The sequence below is a fragment of the Lampetra fluviatilis genome, unplaced genomic scaffold (assembly GCF_964198595.1).
Source record: "Lampetra fluviatilis unplaced genomic scaffold, kcLamFluv1.1 SCAFFOLD_349, whole genome shotgun sequence".
NCBI lineage: Eukaryota > Metazoa > Chordata > Hyperoartia > Petromyzontiformes > Petromyzontidae > Lampetra > Lampetra fluviatilis.
Genome location: NW_027620766.1, coordinates 57,340 through 76,452, shown reverse-complemented (window position 1 = coordinate 76,452; position 19,113 = coordinate 57,340).

Sequence of the window (19,113 nt, the reverse complement as noted above, 5' to 3'; positions counted from 1 at the left end):
CAAGACGTTGGGAAATGAGTGACAAACGGCGACTCACCAGTGACTCACGGCCTACCCGTACCCGGCCGCACAAGGGTCGCAAACGGGTACCCGTACCCGTAGCCTAGGAACTGGTGGTACGGGCACCCTTGCAGATGGACCTCGTCTACAACTGCCGGTAAGCGTGGCCCATCTACGGCACTACACAGGCGTCATCTGGTCGAACACCGTATGAGACTGGGCTCTAAGGAAAGCTGTCTCTGGTGTGGACCAATCGGTTTCAAGGACAACGCATACATTATCAGAGTATTAAATTTCGATTTAAAGCTTTCGTGACTGCAGGGATTCATCATCTTGGTTCTTTCGGTAAAGTCATCACGTAGAAGGGAAATAATAAAATAATATATATTTTTTTTTATTATTTCACTTCTACGTGACTTTACCGAAAGAACCAAGATGATGTATCAGAGTATTGTTTTTTGTTTGCATTTGACTGCAAGTGTTGTGGTTAATGTAAACATGATTCCTTGCTAAAGGTGTCGGTTTTGTTGCCAGCAAAAAGGGGAGAAACTCTATTAGTCTATTTTGCTACTCGCAAAGGAGGTCCTATGATGCAGCTGTTCACCCCGAGCTCTCATACTCTGATGGTGCGTTGTCTTTGAACTGTGCACCTTTTGGCGTCATCTGGTCGAACACCATATGAGACTGGGTTCTAAAGAAAGCTGTCTCTGGCTGGGACCAATCAGTTTCAAGGACAATGCATAAATGATCAGAGTATTGTAGTTTTTTGTTTGCATTTGACTGCAAGAATTGTGGTTAATGTAAGCATGATTCCTTGCGTTGCGTGGGATCGTAGATTCCCCGCGACGATGCGACTGAAGAGCGCTTCTTCTTGGTTCTTTCGGTAAAATCATCACGGAGAATGGAAATAATAAAATAATACAAATAAAACATTATAAAATATTTCTCACGACGTTTCGGCCACAACGCAAGTAGCCGTTCTCAGGTGGAGAACAGGTCTGTTCTCCACCTGAGGACGGCTACTTGCGTTGTGGCCGAAACGTCGTGAGAATTATTACAGAAACTCTGTCTTTCCGACAGACCTGTTCTCCACCTGAGGACGGCTGCTTGCGTTGTGGCCTAAACGTCGTGATAATTATTTGTTATGATGTTTTATTTTTATTATTTTATTATTATTTCCCTTCTACGTGATGACTTTACCGAAAGAACCAAGAAGATGAATCCCTGCAGTCACGAACAGCTTTAAATGAAGAACGCATTTCAAGGGACCCCTTGCCGAACCCGCCGGACGCAAACTGCAGAGGTCAATATATTCTTAATTCTTTCGGTAAAGTCACGTAGGTAAAAAATGAAATTAAAATTAATAAAAATAAAATAGAAATTAATTTTAATTTCACGTAGGCAAAAAATGAAATTAAAATTAATAAAAAATAAAATAAAAATTAATTTTAATTTCATTTTTTACCTACATGGTGAATCATTGCAGTCACGAAAGCTTCAAATCTAGAATGCAGAGGTCAATTTCTCTCTCCTCCTTTAGCGGCAGATGTGGAACCCCTCCGTAAGGCAAACACTATGCTCTACACTACACACTACACTACGCTATACACTACACTATACACTACACTACACACTACATTACACTATACACTACACTACACATTATACACTATGCTCTACACTACACACTACACTACGCTATACACTACACTATACACTACACTACACACTACATTACACTATACACTACACTACACACTATACACTATGCTCTACACTACACACTACACTACGCTATACACTACACTATACACTACACTACACACTACATTACACTATACACTACACTACACACTATACACTATGCTCTACACTACACACTACACTACGCTATACACTACACTATACACTACACTACACACTACATTACACTATACACTACACTACACATTATACACTATGCTCTACACTACACACTACACTACGCTATACACTACGCTATACACTACACTATACACTACACTACACACTACATTACACTATACACTACACTACACATTATACACTATGCTCTACACTACACACTACACTACGCTATACACTACACTATACACTACATTACACTATACACTACACTACACATTATACACTATGCTCTACACTACACACTACACTACGCTATACACTACACTATACACTACACACTACATTACACTATACACTACACTACACATATTACACTATGCTCTACACTACACACTACACTACGCTATACACTACACTATACACTACACTACACACTATACACTTTGCTCTACACTACACACTACATTACACATTACACTCTACACTACATTATACACTACACTACACACTACACTACACTATACACTACACTACTATACACTACACTACACTATACACTACACTACTATACACTACACTACACTATACACTACACTATACACTACACTACACACTACGCTATACACTACACTATACACTACACTACACACTACATTACACTATACACTACACTACACATTATACACTATGCTCTACACTACACACTACACTACGCTATACACTACACTATACACTACACTACACACTACATTACACTATACACTACACTACACACTATACACTATGCTCTACACTACACACTACACTACGCTATACACTACACTATGCACTACACTACACACTACATTACACTATACACTACACTACACATTATACACTATGCTCTACACTACACACTACACTACGCTATACACTACACTATACACTACACTACACACTACATTACACTATACACTACACTACACATTATACACTATGCTCTACACTACACACTACACTACGCTATACACTACACTATACACTACACTACACACTACATTACACTATACACTACACTACACATTATACACTATGCTCTACACTACACACTACACTACGCTATACACTACACTATACACTACACTACACACTACATTACACTATACACTTTGCTCTACACTACACACTACATTACACATTACACTCTACACTACATTATACACTACACTACACACTACACTACACTATACACTACACTACTATACACTACACTACATACTACACACTACACTATACACTACACTATACACTACACTACACACTACACTACACTACACACTACACTACACTACACACTACACTACACACTACACTACACTATACACTACACTATACACTACACTATACACTACACTACACACTACGCTATACACTACACTATACACTACACACTACACTACGCTATACACTACACTACATACTCGGCGGCAGATGTGGAACCCCTCCGTAAGGCAAACGCTGCGGTTGCCTCGGGGTGGAGGTGTTGCAAGTCTTGAGCGTTCTCACGGCACAAGCCGGACAAGGTCTGACCCAGCGGTGTTTGGGGTCAGGGTTTAACCACGGAGGCTGTCGCGGGCTGATGAAGTTGATTGTCAGATTGTAAATGTTGTTGTGGCTGGTATACTACACTGTACACAATACACTATACACTACATTATATACTATACTATATACTACACTATACACTATACTATACACTATACACTACACTATTATACACTACACTACACACTACACTACACTATACACTACATTATACACTACTATACACTACACTACACACTACACTATACACTACACTATACACTACTCTATATACTACACTATACACTACACACTACACTATACACTACATTATATACTACTATATACACTACTATACACTACACTATACACTACACTATACACTACACTATACACTACTCTATACACTACACTACACACTACACACTACACTATACACTACACTATACACTACACTATACACTACACTATACACTATACACTACACTATACACTGCACTGTACACTACATTATATACTACACTATACACTACACTATATACTACACTATACACTATACACTACACTATACACTGCACTGTACACTACACAATACACTATACACTACATTATACACTACACTATACACTACACTATATACTATACTATACACTATACACTACACTACACACTATACTATACACTACACTATACACTACACTATACACTACACTATACACTACACTATATACTATACTATACACTACACTATACACTATACACTGCACTGTACACTATACATTACACTATACACTACACTATACACTACACACTACATTACACATTACGCTCTACACTACATTATACACTACACTATACACTACATTATACACTATAATATACACTACACTATACACTTCGTTATACACTACACTATACACTACACTATATACTACACTATATACTACATTATACACTACACTATACACTATGCTCTACACTATACACTATACACTGCACTATACGCTACACTACACACTACACTGTACACTATAATATACACTACACTATACACTACACTATATACTATACTATACACTACACTATACACTACACTATACACTACACTATACGCTACACTACACTATACACTACACTATACACTGCACTATACGCTACACTACACACTACACTGTACACTACACTATACACTACACTATACACTACACTATACATTACACTATACACTACTATACACTATACACTACACTATACACTACACACTACACTATACACTACACTATACACTACACACTACACACTACACTATACACTACACACTACACTATACACTACACTACACTATACACTACACTATACACTACACACTACACTATACACTACACTACACACTGCACTACACACTACACTACGCTATACACTACACTATACACTACACACTACACTACACACTACACTACATACTACACTACACTATACACTACACTACACACTACACTACACTATACACTACACTACACTATACACTACACTATACACTATACACTGCACTATACGCTACACTACACACTACACTGTACACTATAATATACACTACACTATACACTACGCTATATACTACACTATACACTACACTATACACTACACTATACACTGCACTATACGCTACACTACACTATACACTACACTATACACTACACTATACATTACACTATACACTACACTATACACTACTATACACTACACTACACGACACACTACACTACACACTACACTATGCTATACACTACACACTACACTATACACTACACTACACACTATACACTACACTACTCACTATACACTATGCTCTACACTACACACTACACTACACTACACACTACACTACACACTACACTACACACTACACTATACACTATACAAAACACTATACACTACACTACACACTACACTACACACTACACTACACACTACACTACGCTATACACTACACTACACTACACACTATACACTACACTATACACTACACTACACACTACACTACATACTACACTACACTATACACTACACTACACACTACACTACACTATACACTACACTACACTATACACTACACTACACACTACACTACACTATACACTACACTACACTATACACTACACTATACACTACACACTACACTACGCTATACACTACACACTACACTACACTACACACAACACTACATTACACACGACACTATACACTACACTATACACTACACACTACACTACACTACACACTACACTACACACTACACTACACTATACACTACACTATACACTACACTATACACTACACACTACACTACACACTACACTATACACTACACTATACACTACACTACGCTATACACTACGCTATACACTACACTACACACTACACTACACTATACACTACACTACACTATACACTACACACTACACTATGCACTACGCTACGCTATACACTACGCTATACACTACACTACACACTACACTACACTATACACTACACTACACTATACACTACACACTACACTATACACTACACTACGCTATACACTACGCTATACACTACACTACACACTACACTACACTATACACTACACTATACACTACACACTACACTATACACTACACTACGCTATACACTACGCTATACACTACACTACACACTACACTACACTATACACTACACTATACACTACACTACACTATACACTACACACTACACTATACACTACACTACGCTATACACTACGCTATACACTACACTACACACTACACTACACTATACACTATACTACACTATACACTACACACTACACTATGCACTACACTACGCTATACACTACGCTATACACTACACTACACACTACACTATACACTACACTACACTATACATTACACACTACACTATACACTACACTACGCTATACACTACGCTATACACTACGCTATACACTACACTACACACTACACTACACTATACACTACACTATACACTACACTATACACTACACACTTCACTATACACTACACTACACTATACACTACACACTACACTATACACTACACTACGCTATACACTACACTATACACTACACTACACACTACACTACACTATACACTACACTACACTATACACTACACTATACACTACACTATACACTACACTATACACTACACACTTCACTATACACTACACTACGCTATACACTACGCTATACACTACACTACACACTACACTACACTATACACTACACTACACTATACACTACACACTACACTATACACTACACTACGCTATACACTACGCTATACACTACACTACACACTACACTATACACTACACTATACACTACACTACACTATACACTACACACTACACTATACACTACACTACGCTATACACTACGCTATACACTACACTACACACTACACTACACACTACACTACACTATACACTACACTACACTATACACTACACACTACATTATACACTACGCTATACACTACGCTATACACTACACTACACACTACACTACACTATACACTACACTACACTATACACTACACACTACACTATACACTACACTACACACTACACTATACACTACACTACACTATACACTATACACTACGCTATACACTACACTACACACTACACTACACTATACACTACGCTATACACTACACACTACACTATACACTACACTACGCTATACACTACACTACATTCTCGTGTAGTTCAGGGGTACCTGCCAAACGCACTGCTCCGGCTGTGGTTCTTAGAGCGGTGGGGGGGGGGGGGGGTCTAACGGCATTCTGCGTTTCACCACCGAGCGAGCCGATTGGTCGAGCGGTCGTCACGGCGACGACGCGTCGCTCGTTGTGTCGTCACATCGCGTGCCGTGTGCAATGCCACGTGGCAGTACCACGTGGCAGTACCACGTGGCAGTGCCACGTGGCAGTACCACGTGGCGTGCTCTGTCATGTGGCTTTTCTTTCATTCTGCTGGGGGCAATTAATGTTGATAATTGTTTTTTTTTTACCCTTCTATCTGGCAACAAAACTGACACCTTTTTTTACAAGGAGTCATGTTTGCATAGACCACAATACCTGCAGTCAAAATGCAAACAAAAAGAAACAACTCTGATGATGATGATGATATGCACTGTCCTTGAAGTTGATTGGTCCACACCCGAGACAGCTTTTCTTAGAGCCTAGTCTCACATGGTCCTTGAAGTTGATTGGTCCACACCCGAGACAGCTTTCCTTAGAGCCTAGTCTCACATGGTCCTTGAAGTTGATTGGTCCACACCCGAGACAGCTTTCCTTAGAGCCTAGTCTCACATGGTCCTTGAAGTTGATTGGTCCACACCCGAGACAGCTTTTCTTAAGAGCCTAGTCTCACATGGTCCTTGAAGTTGATTGGTCCACACCCGAGACAGCTTTCCTTAGAGCCTAGTCTCACATGGTCCTTGAAGTTGATTGGTCCACACCCGAGACAGCTTTCCTTAGAGCCTAGTCTCACATGGTCCTTGAAGTTGATTGGTCCACACCCGAGACAGCTTTCCTTAGAGCCTAGTCTCACATGGGTTGGACCAGATGACGCCAAAAGGCGCACAACTCAAAGACAGCGCACCATCAGAGTACGAGAGCTCGGGGTTAAGCATTTATACCATTGGAACCTCATTTGCCAGTAGCAAAATATGATAATTGTTTTTTTACCCTTCTATCTGGCAACAAAACTGTGACCTTTTTTACAAGGAGTCATGTTTGCATAGACCACAATACCTGCAGTCGTAATGCAAACAAAAAACACAACTCTGATAATATATGCACTGTCCTTGAAGTTGATATATTTTCTACTGGCAAATGAGGTTCCAATGGTGTAAATGCTTCACCCAGAGCTCTCATACTCTGATGGTGCTTTGTCTTTGAGTTGTGCGCCTTTTGGCGTCATCTGGTCCAACGCCATGTGAGACTAGGCTCTAAGAAAAGCTGTCTCGGGTGTGGACCAATCAACTTCAAGGACAGTGCATATCATTATGAGAGTTATGTTTTTTGTTTGCATTATGAGTGCAGGTATTGTGGTCAATGCAAATGTAATGTAGGAACTTGGCGGGAGACGACCTTACGGGTAGCACACTCTTTCATTAACACCAACTTATCACACGGGTGGCTAACTCCAGCCTTAACCCACAAGGTTCCCCTGGCTACACCCACACGGGCTCTTACGCCCCGTAGCCTCTCGGAACACACCCAGCCGGGGTGTCCGTCTCGACTCTGGGTCCCACAGTCTCGGCCCACATGGACGTCAGACCACGGGTCCCACAGTCTCGCCTCCGAGACACACAGGGCCCCGGCCCTCACAAGGACAGCGGGACTAGGGGTCTCAGGGCCATCCTCTTGAACTCCGTCTTCGGTCTTCGACTGGTTAACAAATCCCCGAGTGCTCCCGCGCGTCCCCCTTTATAGTCCCTCATGCGGACGTCGCTGAGAGCACCCACCCCAGTTGACCAATCACTGCGCGCTGCCCACGATCCTATTTCCCCCCCTTGTGTCAGCGCGCACAACCACGCACCCCCGCGCCGCCCCGTGATCTCTCACTGTCGGCGCGCGTCAACACCACCACTACACAAACATGACTCCCTGTAAAAAAAAAGGTGTCAGTTGTGTTGCCAGATAGAAGGGTAAAAAAACCAATTATCATATTTTTTACTGGCAAATGAGGTTCCAATGGTGCAATTAAAGTTGTTTAGATGTCAAAAGTCTCTCCCCCCCCCTCCCCCTCTCTCTCTCTGTCTCTTTTTCTCACTCCCCTCTTTCTCTCTCTGCCTCTGGAGGTTAAAGGCACAGCCCTGAAAATGCCATGGGGGGATTGATCTCAACAACTGGTGCTTAGAGGAATCTACACAAGAGGCCGCTGTAGAGACCCGCAGAGACCCACTGAAACTCAAACTCATAGACCCACACTCACAGAGACCCACACTCACAGAGACCCACACTCATAGAGACCCACACTCACAGAGACCCACACTCACAGAGACCCATACTCATAGAGACCCACACTCACAGAGACCCACACTCACAGAGACCCACACTCACAGAGACCCATACTCATAGAGACCCACACTCACAGAGACCCACACTCATAGAGACCCACACTCACAGAGACCTAACACTCACAGAGACCCATACTCATAGAGACCCACACTCACAGAGACCCACACTCACAGAGACCCACACTCACAGAGACCCATACTCATAGAGACCCACACTCACAGAGACCCACACTCACAGAGACCCATACTCATAGAGACCCACACTCACAGAGACCCACACTCACAGAGACCCATACTCACAGAGACCCATACTCATAGAGACCCATACTCACAGAGACCCATACTCAGAGACCCATACTCACAGAGACCCATACTCATAGAGACCCACACTCACAGAGACCCACACTCACAGAGACCCATACTCATAGAGACCCACACTCACAGAGACCCACACTCACAGAGACCCATACTCACAGAGACCCATACTCATAGAGACCCATACTCACAGAGACCCATACTCATAGAGACCCACACTCACAGAGACCCACACTCACAGAGACCCATACTCATAGAGACCCACACTCACAGAGACCCACACTCACAGAGACCCATACTCACAGAGACCCATACTCAGAGACCCATACTCACAGAGACCCATACTCACAGAGACCCATACAGACCCACAGAGACCCACACTCATAGAGACCCACAGAGACCCACAGAGACCCATACTCATAGAGACCCACACTCACAGAGACCCACACTCACAGAGACCCATACTCATAGAGACCCACACTCACAGAGACCCACACTCACAGAGACCCATACTCACAGAGACCCATACTCAGAGACCCATACTCACAGAGACCCATACTCATAGAGACCCATACTCAGAGACACATACTCACAGAGACCCATACTCACAGAGACCCATACAGACCCACAGAGACCCACACTCATAGAGACCCACAGAGACCCACAGAGACCCACACTCAGGGCTGTAGGGGCAAGTGCTGTTAGTAGCAGCAGTGTCTATGTACTACACACACCACACACAGACAAAGCTCCCCCAGGTAGCCTCTAGCAGCGCTGTAGGGGCAAGTGCTGTTAGTAGCAGCAGTGTCTATGTACTACACACACCACGCACAGATAAAGCTACCCCAGGTAGCCTCTAGCAGCGCTGTAGGGGCAAGTGCTGTTAGTAGCAGCAGTGTCTATTTACTACACACACCACACACACAGACAAAGCTAACCCTGGTAGCCTCTAGCAGGGCTGTAGGGGCAAGTGCTGTTAGTAGCAGCAGTGTCTATGTACTACACACACCACACACAGGCAAAGCTACCCCAGGTAGCCTCTAGCAGGGCTGTAGGGGCAAGTGCTGATGAGAGCTTCATCGTTGTAATCAGTTCCGCGTGTGTTCACCAGAGGGCGACATTGCCCAACACAGAGAGCCACCACGTGACCTCTGACGTCACGACGGCCACGCCCATTCCAGCCCACGTGCACAATTGAGGCTGTGACGTGTTTGTCGACCGCTCTCTGTTGGTAGGAGGTCACGTGACAGACCCAGCAGGTGACGTGGGTTGACTGCTGTGCCAGGCTAGGTGCACGAGGTCACGGGGCAGACCCAGTAGGTGTCATGGGTTGACTGCTGTGCCAGGCTAGGTGCACGAGGTCACGGGACAGACCCAGTAGGTGTCATGGGTTGACTGCTGTGCCAGGCTAGGTGCAGGAGGAGGAAGTCACGTGACAGACCCAGCAGGTGACGTGCGTTGACTGCTGTGCCAGGCTAGGTGCACGAGGTCACGTGACAGACCCAGCAGGCGCCATGGGTTGACTGCTGTGCCAGGCTAGGTGCACGAGGTCACGGGACAGACCCAGCAGGTGCCATGGGTTGACTGCTGTGCCAGGCTAGGTGCAGGAGGAGGTGATGGGACAGACCCAGCAGGTGCCATGGGTTGACTGCTGTGCCAGGCTAGGTGCACGAGGTCACGGGGCAGACCCAGTAGGTGTCATGGGTTGACTGCTGTGCCAGGCTAGGTGCAGGAGGAGGTCATGGGACAGACCCAGCAGGTGCCATGGGTTGACTGCTGTGCCAGGCTAGGTGCAGGAGGAGGTCATGGGACAGACCCAGCAGGTGCCATGGGTTGACTGCTGTGCCAGGCTAGGTGCAGGAGGAGGTCATGGGACAGACCCAGCAGGTGCCATGGGTTGACTGCTGTGCCAGGCTAGGTGCATGAGGTCACGAAACAGACCCAGTAGGTGCCATGGGTTGACTGCTGTGCCAGGCTAGGTGCACGAGCAGGAGGTCATGTACAGACCCAGCAGGTGCCATGGGTTGACTGCTGTGCCAGTCACACACAAAAACAAAGATCCCCCGTGTAGCCTTAACAGACTGTAGGGGCAAGTGCTGTTAACGAGTAGCACCTATGAAGGCCGGCACGGTACACGAGGGGGTGGGTGGCCAGCACCACGCCCGACCGCCTTTGTCTCCCTCGTGGCGATGTTTACACACAGCACCAGGTACTCATTTTGAGGCTGAGTCCACCTAGGGGAGGCCCGGTACCGGTTCAGAAAATCATCACCGGTGTTTGCCGTGAGCAGGAATCGAACCCGGGTCGCCGGGTTCGTAGCGTAACGCGCTAACCACTACACCACCGCTCCCCTGATTTGGAGTCAAACACCCCCACTCAGTCACCGACTCGCTCATTCACTCGCCCAGTCCCTCAACCACTCACTCATTTAGCTACTGACCCACACTTTTGTCTCATTCACCCACCCACTTGCTCACTCTTCCATACACCCACCCACCCACCCATTCACCCACACACTCAGCCAGCCACTCAGTCACCCACCCACCCACCCACTCATTCACCCACCCACTCATTCATCAACCCACTCGCTCACCCTACCATTCACCCACCCACTCGCTCACCCATCCACCCACCCACTCATCCACCCACCCACCCACCCACTCATCCACCCACCCACTCATTCACCCACCCACTCACTCACTCTATCATTCACCCACCCACTCATGCACCCACCCACTCATTCACCCACCCACCCACTCATGCACCCACCCACTCATCCACCCACCCACCCACTCATTCACCCACCCACTCGCTCACTCTACCATTCACTTACCCATACATTCACTCAACCACCACCCATCCACTCAATCGCCCACTCACTCATTCACCCACCCACTAGCTCACTCTACCATTCACCCACCCACCCACTCATTCACCCACCCACTCGCTCACCCACCCACTCACTCACCCACCAACTCAATCACCCACTCATTCACTCACTCATTTAACCACTTACCCACGCTGGTCTCTATGAGTTCTGGTGACGCAAAATTAACTGGAACTGCGTGCCGGAGGAGCTCACCGATGGGACTTTGTCCAGATCTTTCAAACGCCCGCTGGCAGGAGGTCACGGGGCAGACCTAGGTGCCACAGGTCGACTGACTGAGATGACTGAGATGACTGGCTGATGCACCACCTGTGCCCCCTACTGTGCCAACTTGCTGTGCTTTAGCCACCCGGCGCTCCGCTCGTTGTTGTGAGCGTCGTTCCTCCGCCCTCTGTTGTTTGTGGAGGGCGACTGCCTCCAACTGCCCAGTAGCGTCCTTCACGATCCTCTGAGGCCGATCTTGACACCGCTGGTACCAGTCATCGGCAAGTCCACTCAGCTCCACATCCTCCTGTACCACATCACTCCATCTCTTCTCTAGCCCGTGCCGCGCCCGTTTAGCCCCCTCTATCTGGCCGAACAAAAGCTGTTTAGGCATGCGGTGGCTGGGCATACGGGCTACATGGCCTAACCAACGCAGCCTTGCCTGCCGGACGAGCTCACCGATGGGACTTTGTCCAGATCTTTCAAGGATTTGTGAGCTCCTCACACAATCCAGCCTGGTTAAACCCAGCATGGATCGTAGGCAGGCCAGCCTAAATGTTTTTAACCGGTGAAGATGCTCCATTAGGGGGGTTCACGTTTCGCAAGCGTACAGAAGGGAGGAAATGACTGCGGCCGAGAAGACCCGAAGCTTCGTGCGGAGCGACAGACCAGGTAGCTTCCACACAGCGTTACGCAACCGATGAAAATATATTGCCGCTCGTCTGATTCGGAGTGAGACTTCTGCTGTCAAACGGAGCTGGTCATGAGCACACTGCCCAGGTATGGGAAACTCTCCACTCTCTCCACAACTGCCCCATCACCGATTGGGAGTTGTGGGGGTGGAGTGTCCGATGGCACAAAATACCCAGGCAGGTGCTTAGTTTTGATGGGGCTGATTGTAAGGCCCCACCTGTTAGTGGCAAGCTCCAGGTTCAGCAGCAGCGCCTCCAACTCCTCCTCCGAGTGAGCAGCAATCACAAGATCATTGGCATACGTAACATGGTTGAGCAATAGGGAGCCATCCCTTGACCGCACCCGGGCATCGATCAGCCTCCCATTGTATCTGTACCAGATGGAAATTCCTCCGGTACAGCTACTGAAGGCTTCACGAACTACGTGGTCGAAATAGATGTTAAATAATGTTGGAGTCAGAGAGAAATGGCTCCCACTCCCGGCCACGTAGTTTTACCCGGGCCCACTCACCATCATGAAGGTCCTTAATGATCGTGAGCAGCGGGTCAGGGACTCCGAAAGCACGAAGAACAACCCAGAGCCCAGGCCTACTGATGGTATCATAGGCCTTGACCAGGTCAATAAAGCAGAAATGTAGGTCTTGTTCGAAGTCCCTAAACCTTTGCTGTTGCAGACGGACAGAAAATATGGCATCTGTGCTGGACTGCCCTTTCCTGAAACCACACACACAGACACACGCATACACAATGATCCCCCGTATAGCCTTAACAGACTGTAGGGGCAAGTGCTGTTAGCGAGCACCTATGAAGGCCGGAACGGTACACGAGGGGGTGGGTGGCCAGCACCACGCCCGACCGCCTTTGTCTCCCCAGTGGCGATGTTTACGCACCGCACCAGGTACTCATTTGAGGCTGAGTCAACCTAGGGGAGGCCCAGGACCGGTTCAGATAATCGTCACTGGTGTTAGCCGTGAGTGGGAATCGAACTCGTGTCGCCGGGTTCATAGCGCAGCGCGCTAACCGCTACACTATTGCTCCCCAAACACACACACAGACACACACACACAGACACACACACAGACACACACACACAGACCAGACACACACACACAGATACACACACACACAGACACACACACACAGACACACACACACAGACCAGACACACAGACACACAGACACACACACACACACACACACAGACACACACACACAGAAACACACACAGACACACACACACAGACCAGACACACAGACACACAGACACACACACACACACACACAGACCAGACACACACACACAGACACACACACAGACACACACACACAGACACACACACACAGACACACACACACAGACCAGACACACAGACACACAGACACACACACACAGACACACACACACAGACACACACACAGACACACACACACAGACCAGACACACAGACACACACACACAGACACACACACACACAGACACACACACACAGACACACACACACAGACACACACACAGACACACACACACAGACACACACACACACAGACACACACACACAAACCAGACACACACACCAGACACACAGACACACACACACAGACCAGACACACACACACAGACCAGACACACAGACACACAGAGACAGCCGCGGTGTTTGTTGATGTTGTTAACACAGAACTGTTTGGTCGTGTGGTGGTTGGTGGTGGTAGTAGTAGCAGTGGTAGTAGTGGTGGTAGTAGTGGTGTTGGTGGTAGTGTTGTGTAGAAGTAGTGGTGTGTAATGTGAGTAGTGTGTCGTATTGGTAGTGTTAGTAGTGGTAGTAGCAGTAGTAGTGGTAGTAGTGGTAGTAGTTGTGGTAGTATTGGTAGTGTTAGTGTTAGTAGTGGTAGTGCTAGCAGTAGTGTTAGTAGTGGTAGTAGTAGTGTTAGTAGTAGTGTAGTAGTAGTAGTGTAGTAGTGTAGCAGTGGTAGTAGTAGTGGTAGTAGTAGTGGTAGTAGTAGTGTTAGTAGTAGTGTAGAGTAGTAGTAGTGTAGTAGTAGTGCAGTAGTATAGTAGTGTAGTAGTAGTGTAGTAGTAGTAGTGTAGTAGTAGTAGTGTAGTAGTAGTGTAGTAGTAGTAGTGTAGTAGTGTAGTAGTGTAGTAGTAGTAGTGTAGTAGTGTAGTAGTAGTAGTGTAGTAGTAGTAGTGTAGTAGTAGTGTAGTAGTAGTGTAGTAGTAGTAGTGTAGTAGTAGTAGTGTAGTAGTAGTAGTGTAGTAGTAGTGTAGTAGTAGTAGTGTAGTAGTGTAGTAGTGTAGTAGTAGTAGTGTAGTAGTGTAGTAGTAGTAGTGTAGTAGTAGTAGTAGTGGTAGTAGTGTAGTAGTAGTAGTAGTGTAGTAGTAGTAGTGTAGTAGTAGTAGTGTAGTAGTAGTAGTAGTGTAGTAGTAGTAGTGTAGTAGTAGTAGTAGTGGTAGTAGTGTAGTAGTGTAGTAGTGTAGTAGTAGTAGTGTAGTAGTAGTAGTGTAGTAGTAGTAGTAGTGTAGTAGTAGTAGTGTAGTAGTAGTAGTAGTGTAGTAGTGTAGTAGTAGTGTAGTAGTAGTAGTGTAGTAGTAGTGTAGTAGTAGTAGTGTAGTAGTAGTAGTGTAGTAGTAGTAGTAGTGTAGTAGTGTAGTAGTAGTGTAGTAGTAGTAGTGTAGTAGTAGTAGTGGTGTAGTAGTAGTAGTGGTAGTAGTAGTGTAGTAGTAGTAGTGTAGTAGTAGTAGTGGTGTAGTAGTAGTAGTGTAGTAGTAGTGTAGTAGTAGTAGGTAGTAGTGTAGTAGTAGTAGTAGTGTAGTAGTAGTGTAGTAGTAGTAGTAGTGTAGTAGTAGTGTAGTAGTAGTGTAGTAGTAGTGTAGTAGTAGTAGTAGTGTAGTAGTAGTGTAGTAGTAGTAGTAGTGTAGTAGTAGTGTAGTAGTAGTGTAGTAGTAGTAGTAGTGTAGTAGTAGTGTAGTAGTAGTGTAGTAGTAGTGTAGTAGTAGTAGTAGTGTAGTAGTAGTGTAGTAGTAGTAGTGTAGTAGTAGTGTAGTAGTAGTGTAGTAGTAGTGTAGTAATAGTGGTAGTAGTAGTAGTGTAGTAGTAGTAGTGGTAGTAGTGGTAGTAGTAGTGGTAGTGTAGTGTAGTAGTAGTAGTGTAGTAGTAGTAGTGTAGTAGTAGTAGTAGTGTAGTAGTAGTGTAGTAGTAGTAGTGTAGTAGTAGTGTAGTAGTAGTGTGTAGTAGTAGTAGTGTAGTAGTAGTGTAGTAGTAGTAGTGTAGTAGTAGTAGTGTAGTAGTAGTAGTAGTGTAGAGTAGTAGTAGTGTAGTAGTAGTAGTGTAGTAATAGTGGTAGTAGTAGTAGTGTAGTAGTAGTGTAGTAGTAGTAGTGTAGTAGTAGTAGTGTAGTAGTAGTAGTGTAGTAGTAGTAGTAGTGTAGTAGTAGTGTAGTAGTAGTAGTGTAGTAGTGTAGTAGTAGTGTAGTAGTGTAGTAGTGTAGTAGTAGTGTAGTAGTAGCAGTGTAGTAGTAGTGTAGTAGTAGTAGTGTAGTAGTAGTGTAGTAGTAGTGTAGTAGTAGTAGTGTAGTAGTAGTAGTGTAGTAGTAGTAGTAGTGTAGTAGTAGTAGTGTAGTAGTAGTGTAGTAGTGTAGTAGTAGTGTAGTAGTAGCAGTGTAGTAGTAGTGTAGTAGTAGTAGTGTAGTAGTAGTGTTGTAGTAGTGTAGTAGTAGTAGTGTAGTAGTAGTAGTGTAGTAGTAGTGTAGTAGTAGTAGTGTAGTAGTGCTATGGTAGTAGTGTTGGGCGTGGTGGTGGTAGTGTTGGTGGTGTTGGTGGTTGTGTTGGTGGTGGTGGTGTTGGTGGTGGTGTTGGTGGTGGTGTTGGTGGTGGTGTTGGTGGTTGTGGTGGTGGTGTTGGTGGTGGTGTTGGTGGTAGTGTTGGTGGTTGTGTTGGTGGTGGTGTTGGTGGTGGTGTTGGTGGTAGTGTTGGTGGTGTTAGTGTTGGTAGTAGTGTTGGGCGTGGTGGTGGTGTTGGTGGTTGTGTTGGTGGTAGCGTTGGTGGTTGTGGTGGTGGTTGTGTTGGTGGTGGTGTTGGTGGTTGTGTTGGTGGTTGTGTTGGTGGTGGTGTTGGTGGTTGTGTTGGTGGTGGTGTTGGTGTTGGTGGTAGTGTTGGTGGTGTTAGTGTTGGTAGTAGTGTTGGGCGTGGTGGTGGTGTTGGTGGTTGTGTTGGTGGTAGCGTTGGTGGTTGTGGTGGTGGTTGTGTTGGTGGTGGTGTTGGTGGTTGTGTTGGTGGTTGTGGTGGTGGTTGTGTTGGTGGTTGTGGTGGTGGTTGTGGTGGTGGTTGTGTTGGTGGTGGTGTTGGTGGTGGTGTTGGTGGTGGTGTTGGTGGTTGTGGTGGTGGTTGTGTTGGTGGTGGTGTTGGTGGTTGTGTTGGTGGTTGTGTTGGTGGTGGTGTTGGTGGTTGTGGTGGTGGTTGTGTTGGTGGTTGTGGTGGTGGTGGTGTTGGTGGTTGTGTTGGTGGTTGTGTTGGTGGTAGTGTTGGTGGTTGTGGTGGTGGTTGTGTTGGTGGTAGTGTTGGTGGTTGGTGGTGGTGTTGGTGGTGGTGTTGGTGGTTGTGTTGGTGGTGGTAGTGTTGGTAGTAGTGTTGGGCGTGGTGGTAGTGGTGGTAGTGTTGGTGGTTGTGTTGTTGGTGGTGTTGGTGGCGTTGCTGTTCCTGTTAACAGCGATAACGCAAATCGCCTGCAGAGATCTCCGCTCTAGTTCTGTTTTATCCGCTTTCCGCAGCTGCCAACGCAAGAGCCGTGGGAGATTTGCCCCCCCCTCCTCCCCCCCCTCCCCTCCACAAACACATGCAAGCCGCGCCTGATGATGGCGATGGCGGTAGTGGCGGTGACGTCACCGAGCCTCGCAAGCCTCACCTCCCGTCCAGCGGCACAGTTGAGTGTTGTTTCGTTGTATCGATTACCTGCTTGAGGTGAGTGGGTTGGTCGGTGGGTGAGTGAGTTAGTGGGTGGTGGGTGAGTGAGTTGTGGGGTGAGTTAGTGATTGAGTGGGTGGGTGGGTGAGTTAGCGGGTGGGTGGGTGGGTGAGTGGGTGAGTGGGGTGAGTTAGTGAATGAGTGGGTGGGTGGGTGGGTGAGTGAGTGGTGGGGTGAGTTAGTGATTGAGTGGGTGGGTGGGTGAGTGAGTGGGTGGGTGGGTGGGTGAATGCGTGGGTGAGTGAGTGGGTGAGTGAGTAAGTGGGTGAGTGCTTGATTGGGTGAGTATGTGGGTGAGTAGGTGAGTGGCTGGGTGAGTGGCTGGGTGAGTATGTGGGTGCGTGAGTGAGTGGTTGGGTGAGTGAGTGGCTGGGCGAGTGAGTGTGTGGGTGCATGAGTGGTTGGGTGAGTGAGTGGCTGGGTGAATGAGTGTGTGGGTGAGTGGGTGAGTGGCTGGGTGAGTATGTGGGTGAGTGGATGAGTGAGTGAGTGGGTGAGTGGGTGAGTAGCTCGGTGAGTGTGGGATTGAATGAGTGAG